Source organism: Camellia sinensis, chromosome 5 (assembly GCF_055761805.1).
Source record: "Camellia sinensis isolate YWXY chromosome 5, ASM5576180v1, whole genome shotgun sequence".
Classification (NCBI taxonomy): Eukaryota; Viridiplantae; Streptophyta; class Magnoliopsida; order Ericales; family Theaceae; genus Camellia; species Camellia sinensis.
The window spans coordinates 125,578,239-125,595,086 of NC_138965.1; positions in this window are offsets into that span (position 1 = coordinate 125,578,239).

Genomic DNA, 16,848 nt, shown 5'->3' on the forward strand with positions numbered 1-16,848 from the left:
TCCGAGTTTGAGGGACTTGGGGGGTTGATTCTTGAGTTTTTGGACTGATTTTGATCAAAAGAAGAGGGCTAGACCATTTGTTCTTCAAAGGTTCTTTAAGGGTGAGCATCTTGCTTTATTTTCCCCAAACTTGCAATAGTTATTTGCCTATCTTGTTGCTGATTTAGCTTTTGTGCATAACATGAAAAAGGCTTATATTTTCATGCTTTAGAACTTTCATTAAGGTTGTCTTGTAGTTTGAGTGCAAACTCACCTTGTTAGGTCTTATTTGGCCCCTTTTGTTGCCTCTTTGGTAGGACTTTGTTTACTTCAGTGTTTTGATCTCTTCACCACTGAAAACCAGTGTATTTTTAGTGGTAAGGAAGGTGGTTTGAAGTCTTGCATAGGGGAGGGACACCCCTCTCCCTTCATTGTCTTGTTTCCTTGCTTTTTGGCTTAAAAGGGTAGCATGTATGCTTGATCATTTTTGGCCTCATTTCAGAAGTTTTTTGGGTGTTTTAGGTCATGTGTGACCTCTGTTTTTGGCCGGATTTATGTCTCTTTGCATGCTTAAAGTACTTGCTTTGTATTGCTCCATTTGGCCTAGAAATGCCCCTTGTGCTTAGGCCATGATTCTTGCATATATTGGCATGGTTCCATGAAGGTTTTGGTATTATTTTATCATGTTTGAGGTCTGTTGGTCATCTATTTCAGCCATGTTCGCCTTGTTTGATGTCATCTCTTTGTGTTTTGGCTTGTAAGCTTTGAGTATGTTGACCTCTAGCATGCATAGTTTGGACCATCCTCATGTTTTGGCATCATTTAGGACCATATTTTAGTCCATAAATCATGCTCATATGTGTGCATTTGTGACCTCTTTTGTGCCTTGAAGGCGTGCCCTCTTATGCCTACACATGAACCTTAGTGCATACACCCCTTTGGAGCCATCTTAGCTGCCATATTAGGAGGGTTTGGAGCCCTATTTTGCCTGTAAAAATTCTGTTTCTTACTTGTCTAAATCATGCTATGATTGGTCATGTTATGGGAGTGAGGTACCTCCTTTCTTGTGCCTTAGTTTTGAGACCATTGGCTTGCATGTTGGCATGAGAGTTTGTCCATCATTTTAGGCACTTTTGGCCACTATTTTAAGATGGTTTGATGTCTGCCCCTTTGTGGTTTATGGTCACCCTTGCATGCTTATCTCATGTTTGTTGCATAATTACTTCATTAAGTGTTGTAACATGTCGATCCCATTGCCTAAACGGCCCATGTTTGCACTACATTTGCATCTCGTATGCCTAACATTGCATGCTTGCCATACTAGTTGCACCACACTTGGCATGCCTTGCATCTTGGTATCATGTTGCATTTTGAGCCATGTTTGCATAACATGCATTGCATTATTTGGTTTGGGGTGTCAAGCCAAACGTGGGGATCAAGGGACATTCATACTTCAAGTGATGTAATATGCCTTGATTCTCGGTCACCGAGGCCTTTGACTCCGACTTGATAAGGCTTTGGTTCTCATTTTGTTTGTTGCATGCATCTTTACATCAAGTGGCAAATTTGATCCCTTGGGCTATCATGCACCATTGATGGCTCGAGGATCGAGGGCCGTGCTTCCTTGAGTTTAAAGCGTGATAGGAAGCATGACCATGCTTACATATGCCTGAAACCCCATGCCATATTGTCTGTCCTCTGTTTGCTGTCAAAACTGTCTTCTGCAGGAAGTTTTTGCCGACCGGCAGAATTCAGTGCCGACCGGCAATATTTTTACAGCCGATAGATCCAAAAACGGCCGGTGGGAATTGTGCACTGCCGGTGGTAATTTCCCCTAGCCGGTGGTACTCCGAGGCACGCAAGGAACCTGTTCCAGGACTTTGGGAATTTTCAGAGAAGCAGGGCAGTACAAACAGAGGTGGCAATGATGTGGTATGAGTTTTCCAGGCGAGCCGGGTTTCGAGCATGCATCATTCGCGCATCCCGAGGGAGAGGCTGTGGCCATCCCCTTCTTTCTTTTGCATTCTTTCTATTAATTAATTAGAAATTCTGTAATAATTTATTTGCTTATCATTTGGACTGTAATATTTATTTGGCCCCTCCGAGTGAGGGCAATGATGTAATAAGTGTGCGTGAGTGTGTGTATGTCTTCCAACCTCACGTCTTTCTTCCCTTTTATTTACCTGCTTATGATGGTAGACTAGGGCATTTTTTAAATTAGCATACCTTATGCTACGCATGCGTGCATTCATGCATTTGTATTGCATGCATCAGGCTCGGCACATCACGCTAACTGCATTTGTACTTTAATTCACAAATTGAATATGTGGTAGTTGATCGCATTTCACATGCCATGTTTAGGTTAGCCGAGCCTGTCTAGATCGCATTTTTGCATGCGATGCATTATCCATTCTTAACATGAACTAGGACATGCATATTTTGCTAACTAGTTCACTGTTTTGGCACGGAGTACGATGTAAGTAGTTATGCTTTAGCATCCCGCATGCGTGTGAGTGTTGCCATGACAGTATGCTTGCCATGCGACTAAATGCTTATGTGATAAATTGTCTGAATGCCTGTGGGTGGAGGTTGGATTGTTTGAGTTGGAAAAACTCGTTGAAATCCGTATTTTAGCCTACTTGCGAGTAGCAAATTCCAAAGCGCTTTTCAAAACCGAACGGATATGCAATGCTTATTTCCAAATTAGGCAATCTAGTCTATACTTGTTTGTTGCGCGCATAACATAGTAATTCTAGGCTAATAAATGGAATAAGAACACGTAATGTTTTCAAAATCGGATATCATGGTTAGTAGAGGCCGGTCTTCGGACCGGGCGAAAGGGGGTGCTCATAGCTGACCTTCCCCGATCGTACCCAAGCTCCCGAGCCGAGACAACTCTGGTGATGACGGACATGTGGCCTTCGGCACCGAGTCAGGGTTTCCTAAATTTCCCCATTAAAAAATATTTAGGTGGCGACTCTGTATCTGGCAAAGCAATCCATGTTTGGCACTTCTTTCCTAAAATCTGTTTTCTCGAAACGATTTGCCGGATTTGGACACTTTGGTTCAAGATTAAGAACCGCGACACAAAATCGAGTCCGAACTGTAGCGGGGTCCCTCGCGGACGACTTGTTGTTACACAAGCCAAGTGAGATGGATTAGACCTTTTACCTCGACTGGCGCTACGGTCAACCGAGCTTCCCTGGCTCCATGCTACTCTAGGTAGAATCGTGGTAAACTTCACTGCAAGATGTCCCATTGCCGAGCTATACTCAGCTCGACCTTCTTCCTTGTTAACACCTTGGTAAGCCACAGGACTTAGCTCTAGACAGCGCGGTCAAAGCCCTGGAGACACATCTCTAACTGGCTTGGTTCCTGGATGACGTAGAACCAGGCTATTGTAGCTCCCACCTCGGCCCATAGCTTGGCCCAATGTCTAAAAACAATGGTCTTAGCTCGACCCAATTTACTTACATAAATTACCCTCTCAATTGCCCCTTAATTCCATCTGTGAAGCATGATTGGGATTATTTTCTTCCAGCCATGCTAAGATATTCAAACTACCCGAGCCAAAATGCTCAGGCCAACTGAGCTAAAATGAGCAAGCCAATCAATCTAAGATTTGCTCGATTTCTAGAAAAATGGGCTGATCGTACAGCCCGTCTTCTCACGCTTCTAACGTCGTGTCCTTACTAGGACACGTGGCACGCGTTGATTGTCCCCACTCATTGTGACAACCGTCACACACCACCCAAAAATGCGAAAAGACCCGCCGTTTTGCCTTCATTACATATATAGCCCTTTAGCCTCGAACAGTCACATTTATTATTCATTTTTTAGCCCCAAAACCCTCGTAATCACAGCACCAACCTTTCACTTGTTTGTACTCAAGCCCTCATATCATTGTCTTCATTATCAAATCAAACACGCTACTGTTGCCAGGACATCATTTGTTGATCAGCGTCACACTCTCCACTCAAAATTCGTAAGTTTCATGTTCTATCTAACACTTCGTATGATGCTCCATGTGTTCTTGGTTTTGTTAGTATTATAAACCTATCATAGTGATATTGCAATAACATTTGCAGTATTATCATGCATAAAAAAACGAGCTTAACACTACTTTCAAAACTTCACACCGTAGGAAGATCTCCCCCACAACTGGAACAGAGATCAAACAAGAACACTGACTTTAATCCAAAATGTTAAACAAACCGGACTAAAAATCTGTTCATAGCCCTGCACACGAGTACAACCGAACTAGGGATTCCTCATCAAACCGAGCTAAAAGCCCCTGTCCTAGACAAGACCGGAGTAAACCATAACCGTATGCAAATTTAGCCAAATTAGGAGCAACACCCTTCTCCTGACTAGGCTAAAACTGTGACGACCCCGACCTCCAAACTAGTACATTATATAGTTTTAATGAGTTTAATTGCATGATTATGTGCTCGATTGTGTGATTACATGCTTAATTCTATAATTATCTGTTGATATATGGAATATATGTTTAATTTGACGACATAGAGTCGAAAATTGGGAGCCTAAACGGCTTCAAAAACTGAAATTGACTAGCCCAATAGGCTAATTGAAATATTTAAAATTTTATGGCAACTTTAATTGAAATTTGATTTGGACCAAAATAATTAGAATAAACTGATTAACTTAGTTAGAATTAGGTCTAATTAATTAATTCTAACCACATTTGATTAGGCTAACCTAATCACACCCTATATAAGACCCAAATTAAGCTTATGAACTCATTTTTGTGTACAAACTCAGCTGAGAATTGAGAGAGATGAGAGGAGAGTCCAACATTTAGTGAGAGAAAGAGGAGAATTGTAAAGATTTGGAGGGAGATTCAAAGATTGGAGCCATAACACACTTGAATTCAACACTAGGTATGGCATTCATCACTAATTCAGGTAGATAAGGCATGTAGTAGTTGAATTCCTCTCATCTTTAAAATCATTGGCATGTTATTGAAGAAAAGAAGCTATGAATATCAAGAAATGGAAGAATGGAGTTAAATAACTTACATGCATGCATATTTGAGTTGGAATTTCATGGAATTCATTCATGCATGGCACAATTATACATCATTTTAGAGAATCCATCATGTCTTCATGCCTCTCATGTCACTTGATCATATTTTGAACATGTTTTGGTGAAATGTATACTCAAATTGAGTTAGACATATTTTACAAGTTGAAATTGAAGTTAATGGTTGAGAAATTACCATGATTTTGAATACATGGGTTCAAATTGGAAGTGTTTTCATGTTACATAGTGACTCTCAGTGTTTTTATACCAAAAATGCACGATTTGAAGCTTTGAGTGCCATGTTTGAACTTCAAGCACAGTTCTGGAAATTCCAGAATTTGTGCTGTCCGCTTGAGCGGAGGAGTCCACGCTCAAGCATGGAATTCGAGCTCCCAGAAGTCTCTGAAATTTTACAGTCCGCTCGAGCGACCATCGAGCGGGAATTTCACGTATCCAGTACTTTTGTTGGTCGCTTGAGCGACAGATGTCACACTCGAGCGACCACCTTTGTTTTTGAACCCCCGCTCAAGCATAAGAAGTTACGCTCGAGCGGAGACCCTGTTTTCAAAAAAATTTTATCAACTCTTTTAAGTGCACATTTTCATCCTCATGCCACTCCTAGTCTTCTTAGGCACTTTTTTGGACTCATAAAATCATACAATAAGTTAGAGAGGTATGAAGAGAATTGAATCAAAACGAATGAAGTTTCATTTGTACTTTGTTATGTGTTTCGTTTAGGTGGACGACCGAGGTGTAGTGACAACTCAAACCACTGTGAGTAATAACCTTATAAAGATATGTTCAAACTACTTTTATTTTCGAAAGCGTCATTATTATCAGAATCGATATATGAATGGGTTACTAAAACTCTAGTTCTTATAAATGAATGAAGTTCCCTTTTGAAAATGTATCATGACTAAACCATTGACCCTTACCTGGGGGAGATTAATACAATGGCATATTGACCCTTGCCTGGGGGAGATTAATACAATGGCATATTGACCCTTGCCTGGGGGAGATTAATACCATGGCATATTGACCCTTGTCTAGGAGAGATTAATACCATGGCATATTGACCCTTGCTTGGAGGAGATTAATACCATGGCATATTGACCCTTTCCTGGGGGAGATTAATACCATGGCGCATTGACCCTTGCTTGGGGGAGATTAATACCATGGCCCATTGGCCCTCGCCCGGGGGAAACAATACCGTGGCCCATTGGATAATTGGATATGATATTTTGATTAGCCCTCGAGGTTATATTGGTATAACAACATTGTTATTCTATCGAATGTAATACATGTTAGTTTGAATGGGTATCGATATTAAAATTTGTTATTCATAATATTGTCGAACTTCATTCATAAAACCTCATTATTCTGTTATTACTCATTAGGCATTAGCTCACTAATTATTTATATATGTAAATGTAGGTGGGCAAGCTGAACATCAGAGTTAGATAGCCTTGAGTCTACCCAAGTCATCCTTTTATGGAGTTTCCAAGCGAAGTAATCTGGCTCGAGAGGAGCCATGCTTGTCTAACCCCCCCTCCTTTTGTGTAGTTATTGGTTTTGCATTTGTACATAGTTGGGGTTACGTTTTGTAAAACATGATTTGTACTTGTGTTACGTGGCTTGTACTTTTGATGAAGGTGTATTTTGAAACGAAATCTAGCTTAACCTTTATGCTCACCTCATATATGCACGGCTCAATGGATAAAACTCTTCGACTTTTAGACTTCCGCTAAGCCCTGTACTATATAGGAAGGGTTTATTTGTATGGAGGCCGTAGGTAATCTATGATTACTGGCCGGTCGTGATTCTAAACCTCTAGAGGCGGGTTTGGGTCATGACAGAGTGGTATCAGAGCACGAGTTATATCTCACTCACTTGTCCATTGAGCTATAGAGGGTCTAAAAGAGACTTCAGGAATGCATTCATGTGCATTGATATGTTAAGTAAGATAACCATGTGATAGTATATGAAATTGCGTACATGACCATGTGTATCTCTATATATATGTTGTGTTTGTTATAATACAAAATTTCATACAGAAAATGGTGAGAACCAGAGGTGATGAAATAGATAAGGCAACCTCCTCAAGACTGGATAGAATGGAACGGATGATGCAAGACATGGCTGAAGCCATAAGACAACAACAGTAATGACATCAACAACAACTACAACAACCACCTCCCCTACCTCAAATGCCTGTACCACCTCCAGCTCCGGGGTGTCAGCCAAAGACCTGCACTGTTGCCTTGACTAGAGAATTTAAGAAGATAAAGCCACCAGTGTTTCATGGTAGAATTGAACCGTTGAAGGCCGAAGCTTGGGTATTGGGAATTGAGAAATTGTTTGAAGTATTTCCATGTACCGAAGCACAGAAGGTGTAACTAGCTACATTCATATTGGAAGACGATGCAAGGCGTTGGTGGATGTTGGTTTCAGAACGATAATAAGGATGCTACTTGGACCCGTTTTCTGGAAGTCTTCTATGAAAATATTTTCCACAATGTGTGTAGGATAGAAAAGTAGCTGAATTTATGGAACTGAAGCAGGGAAACAAATCAATTGCTGAGCATGAGGCTCAATTCACAGAATTAGCCCGTTTCGCCCCCCACAAGGTAGACATAGATTACAAGAAGGCTAGACAGTTTAAAGGAGGGCTACGTGACCCAATTCTAGATAAAATTAATGTACTCAAATTGTCGAATTATGTGGATGTACTTGACAGGGCACTAATAGCGGAAAGGAATGTGACCAACCGAAAGCAAAACTTTGAATGAAAGGGCAGAAAATAGAATTTTAACAAGGGGACCACATCAGTGAGCAAGAAGTTCAAGTCGGGGAGTTCTGGTAATACCGGTTCAAGCCAAAGTGATAACTCAACACCAGCTTATACTACATGCGGAAAGAAACATGAAGGTGTATGCTATTGCACGATGAGGGCTTGTTACCAATGTGGGAAGATAGGACATATGGCAAAGGATTGCACACAATCACTACCAAATGGCAACCAAGGAGCCACAAGCTCAATTGGATCCGCACCCACGACGAAACCAGCCACAACACCGTCTACCACAAGGAATGAACAAAGGCAAGGAAGGGTTTTTGCACTAGTCCTGGGAGATACTCAAAATACTGAGGCAGTAGTGTCAGGTACAATCTCCATTTGTGGTAACCTGCTTATACTTTAATTGATTCCGGGTCTACACATTCGTTCTTTTTTATAGCTTTTGCTTAAACTTTGAATAGACCTATGGAAACATTGAATTATATACTATGTATTGCATCACATACGAGGGGATCCATGTTATGTTCAATTGTATTTATTACGTATGAATTATTTCTCGGGAATGCTACTATGTATGCTGATTTAATACCTTTAGACATGGGACATTTTGATGTTGTTTTGGGTATGGATTGACTAGCTAAATATCATGCAACAATTGATTGTGCCTTGAAACGAGTAATATTCCGACCTCCCAGGCAAGAGGAATTTTATTTTGAGGGAAAAGGGGTAGTCTCACCACCATACCTTATATCTGCCATGAAAGCTCAAAAACTAATGAATAAGGGTTGTCAAGGGTATTTGTGTAGTGTGATAACCGAACTAACGGTAGACACTACTTTAGACAATATACCGGTGGTGAGAGATTTTCCCGATGTGTTTCCAGATGATTTACCTGGCCAACTTGTTGATAGAGAAATCAAATTCACAATTGATGTAATACCAGGAACTCAACCAATTTCTAAAACTCCCTACCGTATGTCTACCACTGAAATAAAAGAATTAAAAATTCAGTTGCAGGAATTGCTAGATAAAGGGTTTATCAGACCAAGTACATCCACATAGGGCACACCGGTACTTTTTATTAAAAAGAATGACGGCACTCTCTGATTGTGCATTGATTATCGAGAGCTCAACAAGGTAACAGTGAAAAATAAATACCCTTTGCCGCATATTGATGATTTGTTTGACCAATTGTAGGGGGCACAGATATTTTCGAAGATTGATTTAAGATCAGGATATCATCAATTGAAGGTTAAGGCCGAGGATGTTGAAAAGACTGCTTTCCGAACCACGTATGGACATTATGAGTTTTTAGTCATGCCATTTGGGGTTACAAATGCACTTGCAACATTTATGGATTTAATGAATAGAATTTTCAAACCTTTCCTAGATGACTTTGTTGTTGTATTCATTGATGACATCTTAATCTATTCAAAAAGTAAAATGGAGCATAAACGACATTTGAAACTGACTCTTCAAACTCTTAGAGAAAAACAGTTGTACGAGAAATTCAAAAAGTGTGAATTCTGGCTTGATGAAATTGCATTTTTGGGGCACATTATTAATAAGGATGGTATATCTGTGGATCCTCATAAAATTGAAGCTATTATTAACTGACCTGCTCCAACTAATGTATCAAAAGTTTGTAGTTTTATGGGATTGGCAGGGTATTAACAAAGATTCGTTAAAGATTTTTCCAAAATTGCTGCGCCATTGACTCAGTTGACTCGAGAAGGGGAAATATTTGAGTGGACAGATCAGAGGCAAACAGCCTTTCAAGAGTTGAAGACAAGACTGACTACAACCCCAATCCTCACTATTCCCTCAGGTACTGAAAATTTTGTGATTTTTAGTGATACATCCTATAAGGGCTTGGGTTGTGTTTTAATGCAGAATGGCAAGGTTGTTGCATATACCTCTCGACAGTTGAGACCCCATGAAAAGAATTACCCTACACATGACTTAGAACTTGCTGTAGTTGTGTTTGCATTAAAAATATGGCGACACTATTTGTATGGGGTCAAATGTGAAGTACATACAGATCATAAGAGTTTGAAATACTTTTTTACACAGAAGGAATTGAACATGCGTCAAAGGCGATAGCCTGAATTAATTAAAGATTATGACTTACAGATTAACTATCGTCCGAGCAAAGCTAATACTGTAGCTGATGCACTTAGTAGAAAGAATGTGGGGAATCTTGCATGTTTACTCATAGGTCAAAGAGAGCTATTGCTGGAGTTTGAAAAACTCGAAATTGAAGTGGTGCCTTTTGAACCAAATGGCTTGATAGCCGCCATATTTGCCCAACCCGTTATTATTGAAGAACTTAAACAGAAACAGTTGGACGATGAGTTTTTGAAGAAAATTTGTGATGAGCTTGACACCAAGCCTAAACTAGGGTTCATAATTGAAGGCTCCGTGTTGAAATATCAGGGGAGATTGTGTGATCCAAATGATGTGGATTTGAAAAGGAAAATTTTGGAAGAAGCTCACAAGTCCATGTTTACTATGCATCCAGGAAACACCAAAATGTACCAAGACCTCAAAGTTAGTGTATTAGTGGCCCAACATGAAAAGGGAAATTGCCGACTTCAACTCTAAATGCTTACAATGCCAACAGGTAAAAGCAGAACATCAGAAACCAGCAGGTTTGCTTCAATCTCTCCCTATTCCAAAATGGAAATGGGAACATATCACCATGGACTTTGTTGTTGGCCTACCTCGGACACCTAGAGGTATGGACTCTATTTGGGTTATAGTTGATAGATTGACTAAATCTACTCACTTTCTTACTGTAAAGACTTCATTTACTGCTTATAGACTTGCCACTATCTTCATTGATGAGATTATTCGACTGCATGGGGTTCCAGTATCTATTGTATCAAATAGGGATCCTAAATTTGTTTTTATATTTTGGCATAGTTTACAAGAGGCAATGGGAACAGAATTGAGATTTAGTACAGCATTTCATCCACAAACTGATGGGCAAACCGAGAGAACTATTCAAACCTTAGAAGACATGTTTTGTATGTGTTTATTGGATTTTCAAGGAAGTTGGGAAACTTATTTGCCGTTAGCCGAATTTGCTTATAATAATAGTTTTCACGCGAGCATCGGTATGGTACCATATGAGGCACTATATGGCAAAAAGTGTAGATCGCCAGTTTGTTAGACAGAAGTTAGTGATAGAGCTATTTATGGGACTGAACTTGTGCAAGAAATGACTGAAAAAATCAAAATCATTCAGCAAAGGCTCAAAACTGCACAGAGCCGACAGAAAAGCTATGTAGATCAACGAAGAAGGGACTTAGAGTATGAAGTGGGAGATCATATATTCATCAAAGTGACCCCAATGAAAGGGCATATGAGGTTTGGCGAAAAGGGAAAACTGACTCCTCGCTACATTGGACCGTTTCAAATCCTTGAGAGGTTGGATCCTATTGCTTATCGTATTGCCCTGCCACCGGGAATGGAACAAGTGCATAACGTTTTCTATGTATCCATGCTTTATGGATATCTTAGAGATCCGTTCCATGTGATTGATTACCACCGGATTGCTCTAGATGAGGATATGATGTATGAAGAATGGCCTGTGCAAATCATTGACCGACAAATGAAGCAATTGAGAAACAAAACTATTCTTAGGGTGAAGGTCGAATGGAGAGAACACTATGGGAAGGAGGCCACTTGGGAGAAAAAGGAAGAGATGCAGCAACGATATTCGTATTTGTTTCCATCAAAAGGTAACTTAAGTTTGGAGGACCAAACTTTCTAAGGAGGAGAGACTGTGACGACCCCGAGCTCCAAACTTGTACATTATATAGTTTTAATGAGTTTAATTGCATGATTATGTGCTTGATTTTGTGATTACATGTTTAATTCTATAATTATCTGTTGATATATGGAATATCTGTTTAATTTGACGACATAGAGTCAAAAATTGGGAGCCTAAACAGCTTCAGAAACTGAAATTGACTAGCACAATCGGCTAATTGGAATATTTAGAATTTTATGACAACTTTAATTGAAATTTGATTTGGACCAAAATAATTAGAATAAATTGATTGACTCAGTTAGAATTAAGTCTAATTAATTAATCCTAACCACCTTTGATTAGGCCAACCTAATCACACCCTATACAAGATCCAAATTAAGCTTATGAACTCATTTTTGTGTACACACTCAGCTGAGAATTGAGAGAGAGGAGAGAAGAGTTCAACATTTAGAGAGAGAAAGAGGAGAATTGTAGAGATTTAGAAGGAGATTCAAAGATTGGAGCCATAACACACTTGAATTCAACACTAGGTATGGCATTCATCACTAATTCAGGTAGAGGCATGTAGTAGTTGAATTCCTCTCATCTTTAAACTCATTAGGATGTTATTGAGGAAAAGAAGCTATGAATATCAAGAAATGGAAGAATGGAGTTGAATAGCTTACATGGATGCATATTTAAGTTGGAATTTCATGGAATTCATTCATGCATGGCACAATTATACATCATTTTAGAGAATCCATCATGTCTTCATGCCTCTCGTGTCACTTGATCATATTTTGAACATGTTTTGGTGATATGTATACTCACATTGAGTTAGACTTATTTTACAAGTTGAAATTGAAGTTAATGGTTGAGAAATTACCATGATTTTGAATAAATGGGTTCAAATTGGAAGTGTTTTCATGTTACATAGTGACTCTCCATGTTTTTATACCAAAAATGCACGATTTGAAGCTTTGAGTGCCATGTTTGAACTTCAAGCACAGTTCTGGAAATTATAGAATTCATGTTGTCCGCTCGAGCGGGGGAGTCCACGCTCGAGCGTGGAATTCGAGCTCCCAGAAGTCTCTGAAATTTTACAGTCCACTCGAGCGACCAAAGTGTCGCTCAAGCGAGGACCCTTTTTCTCAGTTTTCTGCTCGAGTGACCATCGAGCGGGAATTTCACGTATCCAGTACTTTTGCAGGTCGCTCGAGCGGCGGATGTCATGCTCGAGCGACCACCTTTGTTTTTGAACCCCTGCTTAAGCGTAGGAAGTTACGCTTGAGAGGAGACCCTGTTTTCAGCAAAATTTTATCAACTCTTTTAAGTGCACATTTGCATCCTCATGCCACTCCTAGCCTTCTTAGGCACCTTTTTGGACTCATATAATCATACAATAAGTTAGAGAGGTATGAAGAGAATTGAATCAAAACGAATAGAGTTTCATTTGTACTTTGTTATGTGTTTCGTTTAGGTGGACGACCGAGGTGTAGTGACAACTCAAACCACTGTGAGTAATAACCTTATAAAGATATGTTCAAATTACTTTTATTTTCGAAAGTGTCATTATTATCGGAATCGATATATGAATGGATTACTGAAACTCTAGTTCTTATAAATGAATGAAGTTCTCTTTTGAAAATGTATTCATGACTCAACCATTGACCCTTGCCTGGGGGAGATTAATACCATGGCATATTGACCCTTGCCTAGGGGACATTAATACCATGGCAGATTGACCCTTGCCTGGGAGAGATTAATACCATGGCACATTGACCCTTGCTCGAGGGAAACAATACCGTGGCCCATTGGATAATTGGATATGATATTTTGATTGGCCCTCGAGGTTCTATTAGTGTAACAACATTGTTATTCTATCAAATGTAATACATGTTAGTTTGAATGGGTATTGACGTTAAAATTTGTTATTCGTAATATTGTCGAACTTCATTCATAAAACTTCTTTATTCTGTTATTACTCATTGGGCATTAGCTTACTAATTATTTATATATATAAATGTAGGTGGGCAAGCTAACCATCAGAGTTAGATAGCCTCGAGTCTACCCAAGTCAGCCTTTTGTGGAGTTTCCAAGCGAAGTAATATGGCTCAAGAGGAGCCATGCTTGTCTAACCCTCCCCCCCCCCTCCCTTTTGTGTAGTTATTGGTTTTGCATTTGTACATAGTTTGGGTTACATTTTGTAAAACATGATTTGTACTTGTGTTACATGTCTTGTACTTTTGATGAAGGTATATTTTGAAACGAAATCTGGCTTAACCTTTATGCTCACCTCATATATGCACGGCTTAATGGATAAAATTCTTCCACTTTTAGACTTCTGTTATGCCCCATACTATATAGGAAGAGTTTATTTGTATAGAGGCCATAGGTAATCTATGATTACTGGTCGGTCGTGACGCTAAACCTATACAGGCGGGTTTGGGTCATGACAAAAACCTGGCCCTAAGTCAAGGCCGGGCCAAACCCTGGCCCCTTCTTTAGCCGAGCTACACATCGCACACACTCTCTTGGCCGAGCAAACTATAAACTAATTTGCACTGTTGTCTTAGCCCGGTTACCACCTAGCCATAACACATTCTATATGCTTCATTGTGCAGACTTGACTAGGTCATTCAAGCACACCATTCACTTGCCCCTCGGTGACGCCGCTCGACCAAGCACTGTCTTGATCACTTCAGCGCCAAGCTAAGGAGCCGAACCAAATTTTCTTTTTTAACTTAATTTTAGGCCATGGGCAAATACTGATTTATGGTGAGCTCGCCAGGGGCCATGGCTGAATTCCACAGGGACTACAACATTCCAGATGTTGTCTATCTCTCCCTGGTCGAGCTAGACACCACTTCCTAGGGCAAGCCAGGATTCGTTCCCTTCTCTGTGCTGTCAAACACAAACGGTGGACTTCAGTTCCCAGTCTAAACCCTTATCTGCGAGTTCCTTAGACAGACCAGATTATGCCCCACCTAATTATCCACCAACACCTATAGGATTATAAACTGAATCACCGAGCTAAATCACCATCTTCGCCTCAACCTTGGATTGGCCGAGCTCTTTCACCAATACTCACTCGATCAAAATGATGACGGTTGGGTTCATTACCTCATAATCAGAAAGGGCCGAGAAAAAATCATTAAGTGCACACCAAACAAATACCTAAACGATGACGATTTTCTTTGGGTGTCTGGCAATTTTGAAAACCAAGACGCCCAAATACCAGGTTATAACATTAACTGGAATAAAGGGACACCTAGTGAGAATAACTCGGCTCTTCTATCTAAACTACAAACTTGCATCTCTACTCAACCGTACTAACACTTGCACTTTTTGCAGATATAAACCAGTTAAAGGCTGATTACACTTACGCCAACCAAGCCGCACTACACGCCACGCTACGGTACTGCCACCGAGATTGGACCGAGCTATTGGGCGTCGAACCGACCTATCGCTACAGTGGCAAGAGAAAGAGCAAAGTGACCGATTTTTTGCTTAAGTCCTGGCCTGAACCTGACCCCAACCTCCCTCAAATCAATCTCATTCCCCTTACAAAAGAACAAGAAATGGCCAAAAGGCGAGTTATTCGTGCCCTTATCACTGAGCAAGCTTTTACTTCGAACGACGAAGTTCAGATCGAGCTACCCCCAACCAGCCAACCACGTAAGACCATCGTTTCTCTCCCATCCACTAAGGCAAACCTCATCTCTGCCCAACAAAAGGCCTCGCACATTAGCGCCTCAAGCCCTGAGACAGAGGTGCCGGCAATCCATTCCTCACAAGAAGGCCGTTGCTCTGGCCATGTTAACTCCCTCCATCTCTCCCAGTGTGAGCATCAACCGTGACCTTCAAAGGTTGTACTGTGACCACAACCGATTCAGTGGCCGCTGAGAAAGACCACCAGCTGGCCTTTAATTTATCCAAAATCATGTGTCTCCCAGCTAACATGGAGAAGCACGAACACCTGATCGAGTTGAAGGCAATTTGGTCCGCTACCAAGTCCCTTGTCTTGGTAAAGTTTGAAGTCCCCCTAAAATCGCTATTTTTATCATTTTTTGGTGCTGTTTAGCTAATCATTTTGTATTCTTTATAGGTCATGTAGAATAACCATGTTGCTTACCAATGTGTTCTAGAGTTACGAAAAATGGCCAAGGCGACCATCGCCGACGCCGATGCGAAAGAGGCTAAGCTAAAGGGGCTAAAAACAACTCTAGCCAAGCTGAATGCTGAGAAACAAAAGCTCACTGGGCTAGTCAACATGGTTGAAGCAAACAAACAAAAGGCCCTGGCCAAGGAAAAAGACCGTTACTTGCGCGAATTGGCAAAGATTAAGAAGAAAAAGAACGCCGAGAACAAGAAGCTGCAAAAAAGATAGAGGACGTTGAGGATCGGGGTTATAAGGAAGGCGAGGACACTTATGTCAAGCAATACAAGGCAGGCAAGGATATCTTTTTCAAGTGCAGCTCAAAGGCGATGGCAGAAAAGCTTGGCCAAGCACATGACTCTGTCGTGTTCCTCAATCTCCCTCCCCATTACATACCAAGCTATATGACGAACTACACAAATTCCGTTCAACAAAAATTCTAGAGGTGGAGAATAGGAGCCCGACACCGAACAACATTCCAACAGATCTTCCTGTTAGGTCAGAGGGCCCTGACCAGACTCAACCAAGTCTGGTATTCGAAGAAGGCATCACTGACCTAACTATAGAGGGTGGTGCTGGAACCGACCTGGCTAGCGGTGAAGTCGGTGTTGGTGCTGACATCGAGCTAGAAGATCTGATTGCCTGACCGAGATAAAACACTTATTTTCTATTTTTTCTCTTTTCCTTTGCAATGTAACTAGGCTATAGGCCCCACCTCCTGTAATTAGTTCCTATCTTTTTGCATGGTCAATGAGTTTCTCCTGCCATATTGTACACCACTTTGACGGCATGCCTAGCCGAACTAACTAGCCCGATCACAACTGATACTGCCAAACTCCTTTGGCCGAGATTAACATCTTGGTCAAAGAGTGCCAAAGAGTTATGTTGGTCGATCCTACCAACTTGTTTTAACCGAGATACTCATCTCAACTAAAGAGTACAAAATGTATTGGTCAAACCGGCCAAACTTCACTGCCCCCCGTTGGGCAAATAGTACCAAAAAAATTGTTGGTCAAACCTGCCAACCTCTTTGGCTGAGATATTTATCTCAATGAAAGACTGCAAAAATGTGTTGGTCAAACCTGCCAGCTTTCATTAGCCTAGATACTAATC